The 16,294-nt window shown below is 42.3% G+C and overlaps 2 non-coding genes across 2 annotated transcripts; both read right to left on the reverse strand.

The window, feature by feature from the left end:
• Positions 1-5,006: 5,006 nt before the first annotated feature.
• Positions 5,007-5,078, reverse strand: TRNAD-GUC (transfer RNA aspartic acid (anticodon GUC)). Its single transcript has one exon. It is a non-coding gene; the product is annotated as a tRNA-Asp (tRNA).
• A 7,441-nt stretch (positions 5,079-12,519) lies between these two features.
• Positions 12,520-12,591, reverse strand: TRNAD-GUC (transfer RNA aspartic acid (anticodon GUC)). Its single transcript has one exon. It is a non-coding gene; the product is annotated as a tRNA-Asp (tRNA).
• Positions 12,592-16,294: the final 3,703 nt, after the last annotated feature.

The following is a 16,294-nucleotide window of genomic DNA, read 5'->3' on the forward strand; positions in this document are numbered from 1 at the left end:
TTTGTTTATGGATGGGGTTGTTAGGGAGGTAAATGCAAGAGTCTTGGAAAGAGGGGCAAGTATGAAGTCTGTTGGGGATGAGAGAGCTTGGGAAGTGAGTCAGTTGTTGTTCGCTGATGATACAGCGCTGGTGGCGGATTCATGTGAGAAACTGCAGAAGCTGGTGACGGAGTTTGGTAAAGTGTGTGGAAGAAGAAAGTTAAGAGTAAATGTGAATAAGAGCAAGGTTATTAGGTACAGTAGGGTTGAGGGTCAAGTCAATTGGGAGGTGAGTTTGAATGGAGAAAAACTGGAGGAAGTGAAGTGTTTTAGATATCTGGGAGTGGATCTGTCAGCGGATGGAACCATGGAAGCGGAAGTGGATCATAGGGTGGGGGAGGGGGCGAAAATTTTGGGAGCCTTGAAAAATGTGTGGAAGTCGAGAACATTATCCCGGAAAGCAAAAATGGGTATGTTTGAAGGAATAGTAGTTCCAACAATGTTGTATGGTTGCGAGGCGTGGGCTATGGATAGAGTTGTGCGCAGGAGGATGGATGTGCTGGAAATGAGATGTTTGAGGACAATGTGTGGTGTGAGGTGGTTTGATCGAGTAAGTAACGTAAGGGTAAGAGAGATGTGTGGAAATAAAAAGAGCGTGGTTGAGAGAGCAGAAGAGGGTGTTTTGAAATGGTTTGGGCACATGGAGAGAATGAGTGAGGAAAGATTGACCAAGAGGATATATGTGTCGGAGGTGGAGGGAACGAGGAGAAGAGGGAGACCAAATTGGAGGTGGAAAGATGGAGTGAAAAGGATTTTGTGTGATCGGGGCCTGAACATGCAGGAGGGTGAAAGGAGGGCAAGGAATAGAGTGAATTGGAGCGATGTGGTATACAGGGGTTGACGTGCTGTCAGTGGATTGAATCAAGGCATGTGAAGCGTCCGGGGTAAACCATGGAAAGCTGTGTAGGTATGTATATTTGCGTGTGTGGACGTGTGTATGTACATGTGTATGGGGGGGTTGGGCCATTTCTTTCGTCTGTTTCCTTGCGCTACCTCGCAAACGCGGGAGACAGCGACAAAGTATAAAAAAAAAAAAAAAAAAAAAAAAAAATATATATATATATATATATATATATATATATATATACACACACACACACACACACACACACACACACACACACACACACACACACACACACACACACACACACATACATTTACAACACTTAACACCCCATGTAAACCAATTATTCCCTCAACTGCCACATTACTCACCTTTGCATTCAAATAACCCATCTACTTTAACCCGGTCTCGTGCCTCAAAACTGCTAACACACTCTTTCAGCTGCTCCCAAAACACTTGCCTCTCATGATCCTTCTTCTCATGCCCAGGTGCATATGCACCAGTATTCACCCATCTCTCTCCATCCACTTTCATTTTTAACCATATCAATCTAGAGTTTACTTTCTTACACACTATCACATATTCCCACAACTCCTGTTTCAGGAGTATTGCTACTCCTTCCTTTGCTGTTGTCCTCTCACCAATCTCTTACTTTACTCCCAAAACATTTCCAAACCACTCTTCCCTTTTACGCTTGAGCTTCGTTTCACTCAGAGCAAAAACATCCAGGTTCCTTTCTTCAAACATACTACTTATCTCTCCTTTTTTTCTCATCTTGGTTACATCCACACACATTTAGACACCCTAGTGTGAGCCTTCGAGGAGGATGAGCTTTCCCCGCGTGACCCCTTCTGTTTCCCCTTGTAGAAAGTTAGAATAGCGATGTAAATGGAAATGGTGAAGAGCTTGTAGATTTGTGTGCTGGAAAAGGACTGGTGATTGGGAATGCCTTGTTTGAAAAGAGAGATATACAAAAGCATATGTATGTAAATAGGAGAGATGGCCAGAGAGCGTTATTGGATGACGTGTTAATTGATAGGCGCGTGAAAGAGAGACTTTTGGAATTTAATGTGCTAAGAGGTGCAACTGGAGGGATGTCTGATCATTGTCTTGCGCAGGCGAAAATAAAGATTTGTAGAGGTTTTCAGAAAAGAAGAGAGAACGTTGGGGTGAAGAGAGTAGTGAGAGTAAGTGAGCTTGGGAAGGAGACTTGTGTAAGGAAGTACCAGGAGAGACTAAGTGCAGAATGGAAAAAGGTGAGAGCAAAGGACGTAAGGGGATTGGGGGAGGAATGGGATGTGTCTAGGGAAGCAGTGATGGCTTGCGCAAAAGATGCTTGTCGCATGAGAAGCGTGGGAGGTGGGCAGATTAGAAAGGGTAGTGAGTGGTGGGATGAAGAAGTATGATTATTAGTGAAAGAGAAGAGAGAGGCCTTTGGACGATTTTTGCAGGGAAATAATGCAAATGTCTGGGAGATGTATAAAAGAGAGAGGCAAGATGTCAAGAGAAAGGTGCAAGAGGTGAAAAAGTGGGCGAATGAGATTTGGGATGAGAGAGTATCATTAAATTCTAAGGAAAATAGAATAAAAGTATAGGAAGGAGCTAAATAAAGTGCTTAAGCCAAAAGAACTAATGGGAACATTGGGGTATGGGGCTGATGGGGAGGTAATAACAAGAAGTGGTGATGTGAGAAGGAGATGGAGGGCGTATTTTCAATATTTGTTTAATGTGTTAGATGATAGAGTGGCAGATATGTGGTGTTTTGGTCGAGGTGGTGTGCGAAGTGAGAGTGTCAGGGAGAATAGTTTGGTAAACAGAGAAGAGGTAGTGAAAGCTTTGTGGAAGATGCCGGCAAGGCGGAGGGTTTAGATGGTATTGCAGTGGAATTTATTAAAAAAGGGGGTGACTGTGTCGTTGACTGCTTGCTGAGGATATTGAATATATGTATGACTCATGGTAAAGTGCCTCAGGATTGGCGGAATGCATGCATGATACCATTGTACAAAGGCAAAGGGGATAAAGGTGCGTGTTTAAATTACAGCGGTATAGGTTTGTTGAGTATTCCTAGGAAATTATATGGGACGGTATTGATGGAGAGGGTGAAAAACATGTACAGAGCATCAGTTTGGGGAAGAGCAATGTGGTTTTAGAAGTGGTGGAGGATGTGTGGATCAGGTGTTTGCTTTGAAGAATGTATGTGAGAAATACTTAGAAAAACAAGTGGATTTGCATGTAGCATATATGGATCTGATGAAGGCATATGATAGAGTTTATAGAGATGTTCTGTGGAAGGTAGTAAGGTATTAAGGTATCAAAGTATTATGGTGTGGGAGGCAAGTTGCTAGAAGCAGTGAAAAGTTTTCATCGAGGATGTAAGGCATGTGTGCGAATAGGGAGAGAGGAGAGTGATTGGTTCCCAGTGAATGTCGGTTTGCGGAAGGGGTGCATGGTGTCTCCATGGTTGCTTAATTTGTCTATGGATGGGATTGTTAAGGAGGTGAATGCAAGTGTTTTGCAGAGAGGGGCAAGTATGCAGTCTGTTGTGGATGAGGGGCCTTGGGAAGTGAGTCAGCTATTGTTTGCTGATGATACATCGCTGGTGGCTTATTCGGGTGAGAATCTGCAGAAGCTGGTGACTGAGTTTGTTAAAGTGTGTGAAAGAAGAAAGCTGAGAGTAAATGTTAATAGAGCAAGGTTATTACGTACAGTAGGGTTAAGGGACAAGTCAATTAGGTAAGTTTGATTGGAGAGAAACTGGAAGAAGTGAAGTGTTTTAGATATCTTGGAGTCGCAGTGCCAGCGGATGGAAGCGGAAGTGAGTCACAGGATGGGGGAGGGGGCGAAGTTTCTGGTAGCGTTGAAGAATGTGTTGAAGACGAAAACATTATCTCTGAAAGCAAAAATGGGTATGTTTGAAGGAATAGTGGTTCCAAAACGCTGACACATATATCTTTTTTGTCAATCTTTCCTCTCTCATTCTCACCATGTGACCAAACCATTTCAATACACCATCTTCTACTCTCTCAACCACACTCTTTTCATTTCCAAACATCTATCTTACCCATTCATTAATTAATCGATAAAACCCTCACACCACATATAGTCTTCAAAGATCTCATTTCCAACACATTCACCATTCCCCGCACATCCCTATCCATAGCCCATCCTCACAACCATATAACATTGTTGGAACCACTATTCCTTCAAACATACCCATTTTTCGTAATCCGAGATAACGTTCTCGCCTTCCACACATTCTTCAACGCTCCCAGAATCTTCGCCCCCTCCCCCACTCTGTGACTCACATACGCTTCCTTGGTTCCATCCGCTGCTAAATCCCCACCCAGATATCTAAAACACATCGCTTCCTCCAGTATTTCTCCAATCAAACTTACCTCCCAATTTACTTGTCCCTAAACCCTACTGTGCCTGATAACCTTGCTCTTGTCCACATTTACTCTCAACGTTCTACTTTCACACACTTTCCCAAACTCAGTCACCAACTTCTGCACTTTCTCACCCGAATCAGACACCAGCGTTGTATCATCAGCGAACAACAACTGACTTCACTTCCCAAGCCCTCTCGTCGACAACAGGATGCATACTTGCCCATCTCTTAAAAATTCTTGCATTCACCTTCCTAACAACCCCATCCATAAACAAATTAAACAACCATGGAGACATCATGCACCCCTGCCGTAATCCGGCATTCACTGGGAACCAATCACTTTTCTCTCATCCTACTCGTACTCATGCCTTAAATGCTCGATTAAACATTTTAACTACATTCAGCAACTTACCTCCCACACCATGTACTCTTAATACCTTCCACAGAGCATCTCTAACAAACCTATCATATGCCTTCTCCGGATCCATAAATGCTACATACAAATCCATGTTTTTCTAAGAATTTCTCACATACATTCTTCAAAGCAAACACCTGATCCACACATACATATACAATTACAACTGGAAAGAGAATATAAAAGCAGTGAGTATTTGCATTTAATACATCCTTAGACAGGATTGGGAGGATACTTTTTTTTTCTTTTTTAAGATCGTTGGATCTCTGCTTGGTCTGACACAGGCCTTTGCCTGTTGGCGGCCGGTAAAATATTGCCTCCCCGGCGGGGAATCGAACCCCTGTCTCCCGCGTGACAGGCGGGGATACTCACCACTATACTACCGAGGACTGGGAGATACAAGTGTTGAGGTCCTGAAAAGCACAGAGGTAGCAGTGAGGCGGGTCTTCATTAATCCCTGTGGAGTGCAGGTAGGCACTAGTTATGTGACCCGACATTTGACATTCTCCTTACATGGTGTGTGGACAGGGTTATTTCTGGTGGATATGTATTAAACGAAAGTACACACCGTTTATATTTTGTATTTTCAGTGGTGATTGTGCATATATCTCTTCACAGTGAAGTGAAGGTTTTTGCTTTGAAGAATGCATGTGAGAAATACTTAGAAAAGCAAATGGATTTGTATGTGGCATTTATGGATCTGGAGAAGGCATATGATAGAGTTGATAGAGATGCTTTGTGGAAGGTATTGAGAATATATGGTGTAGGAGGCAAGTTGTTAGAAGCAGTGAAAAGATTTTATCGAGGATGCAAGGCATGTGTACGTGTAGGAAGAGTAGAAAGTGATTGGTTCTCAGTGAATGTAGGTTTGCGGCAGGGGTGTGTGATGTCTCCATGGTTGTTTGATTTGTTTATGGATGGGGTTGTTAGAGAGGTGAATGCAAGAGTTTTGGAAAGAGGGGCAAGTATGCAGTCTGTTATGGATGAGAGAGCTTGGGAAGTGTCAGTTGTTGTTCGCTGATGATACAGCGCTGGTAGCTGATTCATGCGAGAAACTGCAGAAGCTGGTGACTGAGTTTGGTAAAGTGTGTGAAAGAAGAAAGCTGAGAGTAAATGTGAATAAGAGCAAGGTTATTAGGTACAGTAGGGTTCATGGCCAAATCAATTGGGAGGTAAGTTTGAATGGAGAAAAACTGGAGGAAGTGAAGTGTTTTAGCTATCTGGGAGTGGATGTGGCAGCGGATGGAACCATGGAAGCGGAAGTAAATCATAGGGTGGGGGAGGGGGCGAAAGTTCTGGGAGCGTTGAAGAATGTGTGGAAGTCGAGAACATTATCTCGGAAAGCAAAAATGGGTACGCTTGAAGGAATAGTGGTTCCAATAATGTTATATGGTTGCGAGCCGTGGGCTATGAATAGAGTTGTGCAGAGGAGGGTGGATGTGCTGGAAATGAGATGTTTGAGGACAATATGTGGTGTGAGGTGGTTTGTTCGGGTAAGTAATGATAAGGTAATAGAGATGTGTGGTAATAAAAAGAGTGTGGTTGAGAGAGCAGAAGAGGGTGTTTTGAAATGGTTTGGTCACATGGAGAGGATGAAAGAGGAAAGATTGACCAAGAGGATATATGTGTCAATGGTGAAGTGAACAAGGAAAAGTGGGAGACCAAATTCTGCTCAGTCAGCCTCGCTCTTGATATTACCACACATCATTCTTATCCTCGATCAAATCACATCACACCACATATTGTCATCAAACGTTTCCTTTCCAAGACATCCTCTCTCCTCCGACCTGCCGTGTCTATCTATAGCCCATGTCTCTCATACGTATTATGTTGTTGGAACTATTTCTTCAAACATACCTAATTTTGCTCTGCGAGACAACATTCTCTCTTTCCACACATTCTTCAGTGCTTCAACAACCTTCACACTCTCCCCCCTACCCTAAGAATCACCATCATATATATATATATATATATATATATATATATATATATATATATATATATATATATATATATATATATATATAGATAGATAGATAGATAGATAGATAGATAGATAGATAGATAGATAGATAGAAATATGTTTGCACAATTACTACTGGAAAGAGAGAAAAGAAATATAAGGTAAGGACTTTTGTTTAATACATCATCAAACAGATGGGGGAGATTTTTTATTTTTTCTATTTTTCTTTTTTTCTTTTTTAAAGAGTGTAAAACATGTGCTTGGTCTGACACAGGCTTTTGCCTGTTGGCGGCCCGTAAAATATTGCCTACCCGGCGTTGAATCGAACCCCGGTCTCCCGCGTGACAGGCTGGGATACTCACCACTATACTACCGAGGACTGGGAGATACAAGTGTTGAGGTCCTGAAAAGCACAGAGGTAGCAGTAAGGCGGGTCTTCATCAATCCCTGTGGAGTGCAGGTGGCCACTAATTATGTGACACGACATCTAACCTAACCTTCCTATGATTACATGGTGTGTGGACAGGGATATTCTGGTGGATTTGTATTAAACGAAAGTACACATCATCTATATTTTGTATTTCCAGTGGTGATTGGGCATATATGTCTTCATGGTGAAGTAAAGGTTTTGCATGTATATATATATATATATATATATATATATATATATATATATATATATATATATATATATATATATATATTTTTTTTATTTTTGCTTTGTCGCTGTCTCCCGCGTTTGCGAGGTAGCGCAAGGAAACAGACGAAAGAAATGGCCCAACCCACCCCCATACACATGTATATACATACGTCCACACACGCAAATATACATACCTACACAGCTTTCCATGGTTTACCCCAGACGCTTCACATGCCTTGATTCAATCCACTGACAGCACGTCAACCCCGGTATACCACATCGATCCAATTCACTCTATTCCTTGCCCTCCTTTCACCCTCCTGCATGTTCAGGCCCCGATCACACAAAATCTTTTTCACTCCATCTTTCCACCTCCAATTTGGTCTCCCTCTTCTCCTCGTTCCCTCCACCTCCGACACATATATCCTCTTGGTCAATCTTTCCTCACTCATTCTCTCCATGTGCCCAAACCATTTCAAAACACCCTCTTCTGCTCTCTCAACCACGCTCTTTTTATTTCCACACATCTCTCTTACCCTTACGTTACTCACTCGATCAAACCACCTCACACCACACATTGTCCTCAAACATCTCATTTCCAGCACATCCATCCTCCTGCGCACAACTCTATCCATAGCCCACGCCTCGCAACCATACAACATTGTTGGAACCACTATTCCTTCAAACATACCCATTTTTGCTTTCCGAGATAATGTTCTCGACTTCCACACATTCTTCAAGGCTCCCAGAATTTTCGCCCCCTCCCCCACCCTATGATCCACTTCCGCTTCCATGGTTCCATCCGCTGCCAGATCCACTCCCAGATATCTAAAACACTTCACTTCCTCCAGTTTTTCTCCATTCAAACTCACCTCCCAATTGACTTGACCCTCAACCCTACTGTACCTAATAACCTTGCTCTTATTCACATTTACTCTTAACTTTCTTCTTTCACACACTTTACCAAACTCAGTCACCAGCTTCTGTAGTTTCTCACATGAATCAGCCACCAGCGCTGTATCATCAGCGAACAACAACTGACTCACTTCCCAAGCTCTCTCATCCCCAACAGACTTCATACTTGCCCCTCTTTCCAAAACTCTTGCATTCACCTCCCTAACAACCCCATCCATAAACAAATTAAACAACCATGGAGACATCACACACCCCTGCCGCAAACCTACATTCACTGAGAACCAATCACTTTCCTCTCTTCCTACACGTACACATGCCTTACATCCTCGATAAAAACTTTTCACTGCTTCTAACAACTTGCCTCCCACACCATATATTCTTAATACCTTCCACAGAGCATCTCTATCAACTCTATCATATGCCTTCTCCAGGTCTATAAATGCTACACACAAATCCATTTGCTTTTCTAAGTATTTCTCACATACATTCTTCAAAGCAAACACCTGATCCACACATCCTCTACCACTTCTGAAACCACACTGCTCTTCCCCAATCTGATGCTCTTTACATGCCTTCACCCTCTCAATCAATACCCTCCCATATGATTTACCCGGAATACTCAACAAACTTATACCTCTGTAATTTGAGCACTCACTCTTATCCCCTTTGCCTTTGTACAATGGCACTATGCACGCATTCCGCCAATCCTCAGGCACCTCACCATGAGTCATACATACATTAAATAACCTTACCAACCAGTCAATAATACAGTCACCCCCTTTTTTAATAATTTCCACTGCAATATCATCCAAACCTGCTGCCTTGCCGGCTTTCATCTTCCTCAAAGCTTTTACTACCTCTTCTCTGTTTACCAAATCATTTTCCCTAACCCTCTCACTTTGCACACCACCTTGACCAAAACACCCTATATCTGCCACTCTATCATCAAACACATTCAACAAACCTTCAAAATACTCACTCCATCTCTTTCTCACATCACCACTACTTGTTATCACCTTCCCATTTGCGCCCATCACTGAAGTTCCCATTTGCTCCCTTGTCTTACGCACTTTATTTACCTCCTTCTAGAACATCTTTTTATTCTCCCTAAAATTTAATGATACTCTCTCAACCCAACTCTCATTTGCCCTCTTTTTCACCTCTTGCACCTTTCTCTTCACCTCCTGTCTCTTTCTTTTATACATCTCCCACTCAATTTCATTTTTTCCCTGCAAAAGTCGTCCAAATGCCTCTCTCTTCTCTTTCACTAATAATCTTACTTCTTCATCCCACCACTCACTACCCTTTCTAATCAGCCCACCTCCCACTCTTCTCATGCCACAAGCATCTTTTGCGCAATCCATCACTGATTCCCTAAATACATCCCATTCCTCCCCCACTCCCCTTACTTCCATTGTTCTCACCTTTTTCCATTCTGTACTCAGTCTCTCCTGGTACTTCCTCACACAAGTCTCCTTCCCAAGCTCACTTACTCTCACCACCCTCTTCACCCCAACATTCACTCTTCTTTTCTGAAAACCCATACAAATCTTCACCTTAGCCTCCACAAGATAATGATCAGACATCCCTCCAGTTGCACCTCTCAGCACATTAACATCCAAAAGTCTCTCTTTCGCGCGCCTGTCAATTAATACGTAATCCAATAACGCTCTCTAGCCATCTCTCCTACTTACATACGTATACTTATGTATATCTCGCTTTTTAAACCAGGTATTCCCAATCACCAGTCCTTTTTCAGCACATAAATCTACAAGCTCTTCACCATTTCCATTTACAACACTGAACATATATATATATATATATATGTATATATATATATATATATATATATATATATATATATATATATATATATATATATATCTGTGGGTGTGTGTGTGTGTGTGTGTGTGTGTGTGTGTGTGTGTGTGTGGGGAGAGAGACTGAATTGGCGATGGAAACATGGAATGAAAAAAGTTTCACTGATCAGCGCCTAGACATGCAGCGAGGTGAAAGGCGTGCACGGTGTAGAGCGAATAGGAACGATGACATATGCATGAGTCGACGTGCTTTCAGTGGTCTGAACCAGGTCATGCAAAGCGTTCGGGTTCACCATGGAAAGGCCAATAGGGCCTGGCTATGGATAGGAAGCATTGCACATGACGCAAGGGGCGGAGATCAAGTACGGGGTGGAAGAAAAGAATGTATATTATATCAATTTTTCTTTTCTTTCATGCATTTACGCTGTTTCTTGAGGCTCGGCTTCGCGTCGGAATTTGATGACGGCGAACAAGTATGAACATGTACATATGTACATTTGTGTATGTGCCCTGGTTTAGTCCGTTGACAGTACACACCACATCGTTCTAATTCACTCTGTCCCTTGCACGCCTTTCATCCTCCTTCATGTTCGGGCCACGATCGCTCAAAGTCTTTTTCACTCTATCCTACCATCTCCATTTATATTTCCATTGTTCTTTTTTACTCCACTTATGACACACATATATTCTTTGTCAAGGTTTCCTCACTAATTCTCTTCATAATTTCCAAACCATTTCAGCACACCCTCTTCTGCTCTGTCAACCACCCTCTTGATATTACGACACATCATTCTTATCCTCGATCAAACCATATCACAACACATATTGTCATCAAACGTTTCATTTCCAAGACATCTACTCTCCTCCGACTTGCCGTATCTATTTATAGCCCATATCTCTCATCCGTATTATGTTGTTGGAACTATTTCTTCAAACATACGTAATTTTGCTCTCCGAGACAACATTCTCCCTTTCCACACATTCTTCAGTGCTCCCTCAACCTTCACACTCTCCCCCCATCCTATAAATCAAAATTACACACACACACACATATATATGTATATATATATATATATACATATATATATATATATATATATATATATATATATATATATATATATAGAAGCAGTGAAAAGTTTTTATCGAGGATGTAAGGCATGTGTACGTGTAGGAAGAGAGGAAAGTGATTGGTTCTCAGTGAATGTAGGTTTGCGGCAGGGGTGTGTGATGTCTCCATGGTTGTTTAATTTGTTTATGGATGGGGTTGTTAGGGAGGTAAATGCAAGAGTCCTGGAAAGAGGGGCAAGTATGAAGTCTGTTGGGGATGAGAGAGCTTGGGAAGTGAGTCAGTTGTTGTTCGCTGATGATACAGCGCTGGTGGCTGATTCATGTGAGAAACTGCAGAAGCTGGTGACTGAGTTTGGTAAAGTGTGTGGAAGAAGAAAGTTAAGAGTAAATGTGAATAAGAGCAAGGTTATTAGGTACAGTAGGGTTGAGGGTCAAGTCAATTGGGAGGTGAGTTTGAATGGAGAAAAACTGGAGGAAGTGAAGTGTTTTAGATATCTGGGAGTGGATCTGTCAGCGGATGGAACCATGGAAGCGGAAGTGGATCATAGGGTGGGGGAGGGGGCGAAAATTTTGGGAGCCTTGAAAAATGTGTGGAAGTCGAGAACATTATCTCGGAAAGCAAAAATGGGTATGTTTGAAGGAATAGTGGTTCCAACAATGTTGTATGGTTGCGAGGCGTGGGCTATGGATAGAGTTGTGCGCAGGAGGATGGATGTGCTGGAAATGAGATGTTTGAGGACAATGTGTGGTGTGAGGTGGTTTGATCGAGTAAGTAACGTAAGGGTAAGAGAGATGTGTGGAAATAAAAAGAGCGTGGTTGAGAGAGCAGAAGAGGGTGTTTTGAAATGGTTCGGGCACATGGAGAGAATGAGTGAGGAAAGATTGACCAAAAGAATATATGTGTCGGAGGTGGAGGGAACGAGGAGAAGAGGGAGACCAAATTGGAGGTGGAAAGATGGAGTGAAAAAGATTTTGTGTGATCGGGGCCTGAACATGCAGGAGGGTGAAAGGAGGGCAAGAAATAGAGTGAATTGGAGTGATGTGGTATACAGGGGTTGACGTGCTGTCAGTGGATTGAATCAAGGCATGTGAAGCGTCTGGGGTAAACCATGGAAAGCTGTGTAGGTATGTATATTTGCGTGTGTGGACGTGTGTATGTACGTGTGTATGGGGGTTGGGCCATTTCTTTCGTCTGTTTCCTTGCGCTACCTCGCAAACGCGGGAGACAGCGACAAAGTATAAAAAAAAAAAAAAAAAAAAAAAAAAAAAAAATATATATATATATATATATATATATATATATATATATATATATATATATATATATGTGAGGATTTTTTTCTTTTCTTTGTTTAAAGATCGTTGGACCTCTGCTTGGTGTGACACAGGCCTTTACCTCTTGGCGGCCCGTAAAACATTGCCTCCCCGGCGGGGAATCGAACCCCGGTCTCCCGCGTGACAGGCGGGGATACTCACCACTATACTACCGAGGACTGGGAGATACAAGTGTTGAGGTCCTGAAAAGCACAGAGGTAGCAGTGAGGCGGGTCTTCATTAATCCCTATGGAGTGCAGGTGGCCACTAATTATGTGACCTGACATCTGACCTTCCTCTCCTTACATGGTGTGTGGACAGGGTTATTCTGGTGGATATGTATTAAACGAAAGTACACATCGTATATATATATATATATATATATATATATATATATATATATATATATATATATATATATATATATATATATCTTTCTTTTTTTCTTTTAAACTATTCGCCATTTCCCGCGTTAGCGGGGTAGCGTTAAGAACAGAGGACTGGGCCTTTTTTGGAATATCCTCACCTGGCCCCCTCTGCTCCTTCTTTTGGAAAATTAAAGAAAAAAAAACGAGAGGGGAGGATTTCCAGCCCCCCGCTCCCTCCCCTTTTAGTCGCCTTCTACGACACGCAGGGAATACGTGGGAAGTATTCTTAATCCCCTATCCCCAGGGATAATATATATATATATATATATATATATATATATATATATATATATATTTTTTTTTTTTTTTTTTTTTTTTTTTTTTTATACTTTGTCGCTGTCTCCCGCGTTTGCGAGGTAGCGCAAGGAAACAGACGAAAGAAATGGCCCAAACCCCCCCCCCCCCCATACACATGTACATACACACGTCCACACACGCAAATATACATACCTACACAGCTTTCCATGGTTTACCCCAGACGCTTCACATGCCTTGATTCAATCCACTGACAGCACGTCAAACCCTGTATACCACATCGCTCCAATTCACTCTATTCCTTGCCCTCCTTTCACCCTCCTGCATGTTCAGGCCCCGATCACACAAAATCTTTTTCACTCCATCTTTCCACCTCCAATTTGGTCTCCCTCTTCTCCTCGTTCCCTCCACCTCCGACACATATATCCTCTTGGTCAATCTTTCCTCACTCATTCTCTCCATGTGCCCAAACCATTTCAAAACACCCTCTTCTGCTCTCTCAACCACGCTCTTTTTATTTCCACACATCTCTCTTACCCTTACGTTACTTACTCGATCAAACCACCTCACACCACACCACACCACATATATATATATATATATATATATATATATATATATATATATATATATATATATATATATATATATATACACAACAATGTTGTATGGTTGCGAGGCGTGGGCTATGGATAGAGTTGTGCGCAGGAGGATGGATGTGCTGGAAATGAGATGTTTGAGGACAATGTGTGGTGTGAGGTGGTTTGATCGAGTGAGTAACGTAAGGGTAAGAGAGATGTGTGGAAATAAAAAGAGCGTGGTTGAGAGAGCAGAAGAGGGTGTTTTGAAGTGGTTTGGGCACATGGAGAGGATGAGTGAGGAAAGATTGACCAAGAGGATATATGTGTCGGAGGTGGAGGGGGCAAGGAGAAGAGGGAGACCAAATTGGAGGTGGAAAGATGGAGTGAAAAAGATTTTGTGTGATCGGGGCCTGAACATGCAGGAGGGTGAAAGGAGGGCAAGGAATAGAGTGAATTGGAGCGATGTGGTATGCCGGGGTTGACGTGCTGTCAGTGGATTGAATCAAGGCATGTGAAGCGTCTGGGGTAAACCATGGAAAGCTGTGTAGGTATGTATATTTGCGTGTGTGGACGTATGTATATACGTGTGTATGGGGGGGGTTGGGCCATTTCTTTCGTCTGTTTCCTTGCGCTACCTCACAAACGCGGGAGACAGCGACAAAGTATAAAAAAAAGAAAAAAAAATATATATATATATTGGATTGTGACAAAGCCCCCAGAGTGGATGGTACTGCATCTGAATATCTTCAAAAAGTGCGTTACTGCATTTCTTTGATTGGTTAGTTAGGATTTTCAGTGTCTTGATTGGTGAAGGTTATGTGCCTGAAGATGACTTAGAGGGTATACATATAAGAAGTAGAGTGAACAAGGAGAGCGGTTAAAGAAAGGAAGAGGTGGAAGAATGGACTGAAAGATGCCTTAAAGGCTCGGGGTATGAACATGCAGAAGAGTGGGAGGCGTGTAAGGGTTAGGGCGAACTGGAGTTTTATGGCTTACATGAGACGACTTGCTGTTAAAGGACATATGAAACGGTCTTTTGACACCAAGGAAAGGCCTTTGGCCTTGTTTTGGATACAGGGGCTGGTTTCGTTGCATTATATATAACGGCTGGAGAATGGATATGAGGGAATGTGGCCATATCTAACCTGTGTTCTTGGTACTACCTATCTAATGCAGAAATTGGTGAGAATATATATATATATATATATATATATATATATATATATATATATATATATATATATATATATATATATATATATATATATATACGTGTAGGAAGAGAGGAAAGTGATTGGTTTTCACTGAATGTAGGTTTGCGGCAGGGGTGTGTGATGTCTCCATGGTTGTTTAATTTGTTTGTGGATGGGGTTGTTAGGGAGGTGAATGCAAGAGTTTTGGAAAGAGGGGCATGTATGAAGTCTGTTGGGGATGAGAGAGCTTGGGAAGTGAGTCAGTTGTTGTTCGCTGATGATACAGCGCTGGTGGCTGATTCATGTGAGAAACTGCAGAAGCTGGTGACTGAGTTTGGTAAAGTGTGTGAAAGAAGAAAGTTAAGAGTAAATGTGAATAAGAGCAAGGTTATTAGGTACAGTAGGGTTGAGGGTCAAGTCAATTGGGAGGTAAGTTTGAATGGAGAAAAACTGGAGTAAGTAAAGTGTTTTAGATATCTGGGAGTGGATCTGGCAGCGGATGGAACCATGGAAGCGGAAGTGGATCATAGGGTGGGGGAGGGGGCGAAAATCCTGGGAGCCTTGAAGAATGTGTGGAAGTCGAGAACATTATCTCGGAAAGCAAAAATGGGTATGTTTGAAGGAATAGTGGTTCCAACAATTTTGTATGGTTGCGAGGCGTGGGCTATGGATAGAGTTGTGCGCAGGAGGGTGGATGTGCTGGAAATGAGATGTTTGAGGACAATGTGTGGTGTGAGGTGGTTTGATCGAGTAAGTAACGTAAGGGTAAGAGAGATGTGTGGAAATAAAAAGAGCGTGGTTGAGAGAGCAGAAGAGGGTGTTTTGAAATGGTTTGGGCACATGGAGAGAATGAGTGAGGAAAGATTGACCAAGAGGATATATGTGTCGGAGGTGGAGGGAACGAGGAGAAGTGGGAGACCAAATTGGAGGTGGAAAGATGGAGTGAAAAAGATTTTGTGTGATCGGGGCCTGAACTTGCAGGAGGGTGTAAGGAGGGCAAGGATTAGAGTGAATTGGATCGATATGGTACATCATATCGGGGTTGACGTGCTGTCAGTGGATTGAATCAGGGCATGTGAAGCGTCTGGGGTAAACCATGGAAAGCTGTGTAGGTATGTATATTTGCGTGTGTGGACGTGTATGTATATACATGTGTATGGGGGTGGGTTGGGCCATTTCTTTCGTCTGTTATCTTGCGCTACCTCGCAAACGCGGAAGACAGCGACAAAGCAAAAAACAAAAAACAAACATATATATATATATATATATATATATATATATATATATATATGTTATTCCTGGGGATAGGGGAGAAAGAATACTTCCCACGTATTCCCTGTGTGTGTGTGTGTGTGTGTGTGTGTGTGTGTGTGTGTGTGTGTGTGTGTGTGTGGAGAAAGAGAGAGAGACCAAACTGGCGATGGA

Source organism: Panulirus ornatus, chromosome 1 (genome assembly GCF_036320965.1).
Source record: "Panulirus ornatus isolate Po-2019 chromosome 1, ASM3632096v1, whole genome shotgun sequence".
NCBI classification, from domain to species: Eukaryota; Metazoa; Arthropoda; class Malacostraca; order Decapoda; family Palinuridae; genus Panulirus; species Panulirus ornatus.